Raw genomic sequence first — 1,848 nt, 5'->3', positions numbered from 1 at the left:
CAAAAGTTAAAGATCAGAGGCTAGATTGCACAATGGCTCAAGAGACAAAACAAAGCAACAAAAAGCAACCAAACAGAAAGAACAGTAATTCACCCAACCTATCGGTTCTCTCAATAAATGTAAATGGATTGAACTCCCTTCTCAAGAGACATAGACTGGCCGAATGGATAAAAAAAAACAAGCCAAGCATCCTGCCTCCAGGAAATGTGTCTAACCTGCAAGGGTGCATTTAGACTCAAGGTAAAGTCTTGGAAATCAATATTTCAAGCAAATGGAAGCCAAAAGAAGGCTGGTGGCAGTTTTGATTTCAGATAACATAGTTTTTAAATCAACAAAAGTAATGAAAGGCAAAGAGGGTCACTATATAATGGTGAAGGGCACAGTTTAACAAGAAGACATAACAATTCTAAATATGTATGCACCCAACTTAGGTGCACCCAGATTCATAAAGCAAACTCTACTTGATCTAAACAAATTGATAAACAGCAACACCATAATAGTCGGAGACTTCAACACCCCACTGACAGCACAGGACAGATCCTCCAAACAGAAAATTAACAAAGAAATAATGGACTTAAACAGAACTCTAGAACAAATCAGCTTGACTGACATTTACAGGACATTCTACGCAAAAACCACTGAATATACATTCTTCTCATCAGCTCATGGGACATTCTCTAAGATTGGCCATATTCCAGGACACAAAGCATGTCTCAAAAAAATTAAAAAAATAGAAATCATACCATGCATCTTCTCAGATCACAGTGGAATAAAAATAGAAATCAACCCCAACAGAAATTCTCACCACTACACAAAGTCATGGAAATTAAACAACCTTCTTTTGAACGATTCCTTCATAAATGAGGAAGTAAAGATGGAAATCAAAAGATTCTTTAAAATAAATGAAAAGGTGACACAAGTTATCAAAATCTGTGGGACACAGCCAGAGCAGTCCTGAGAGGAAAATTTATTTCTATAAATGCCTATATCCAAAAGACAAAAAGAGCACAAACAGACAACATAATAAACTGACTCAAAGAACTTGAAAAAGAAGAACAGACTGACCCAAATCCAGCAGAAGAAGGGAAATTAATAAGATCAAATCAGAACTACATGAAATTGACAACAGGGAAACTATACGGAAGATTAATAAAACAAAAAGTTGGTTCTTTGAAAAAATAAACAAAATTGACACACCTTTGGCTAAATTAACGAAAAACAGAAAAGAAAAGTCCCTAATAAGCTCCACCAGGAACAAAAAAGGAGAAGTTACAACTGATGTTGTGGAGATTCAAGATATAATTTATGAATATTACAAAAACCTTTATGCACACAAAGTAGAAAATGTGCAAGAAATGGACAAATTTATAGAAACACACAGCCTCCCTAGGCTCAACCAGGAAGAAATAGAATTCCTGAACAGACCAATATCAAGGACTGAAATTGAAACAGCAATTAAAAAACATTCTAAAAAAGAAAAGTCCCAGACCAGATGGTTTCACACCCGAATTTTACCACATCAACAAAGAAGAACTTCTGCCTATCTAGCAGAAATTATTCCACAACATCGAGAAGGATGGATTCCTCCTCAACACATTTTATGAAGCCAACATAACCTTGATATCAAAACCAGGAAAGTATGCATCAAAAAAGGAAAACTACAGACCAATATCCCTTATGAACATAGATGCAAAAATTCTCAACAAAATTCTAGCTAACCAAATCCAGGTGCTTATTAAGAAAATAATCCATCATGACCAAGTGGGCTTCATTCCAGAGATTCAGGGATGGTTCAACATACGCAAATGTATAAACGTAATTCACCACATAAACAGAAGCAAAAACAAA

The sequence above is a fragment of the Propithecus coquereli genome, unplaced genomic scaffold, assembly GCF_000956105.1.
Source record: "Propithecus coquereli isolate 6110/MARCELLA unplaced genomic scaffold, Pcoq_1.0 Scaffold7, whole genome shotgun sequence".
NCBI lineage: Eukaryota > Metazoa > Chordata > Mammalia > Primates > Indriidae > Propithecus > Propithecus coquereli.
This window is presented reverse-complemented; position numbering follows the sequence as displayed.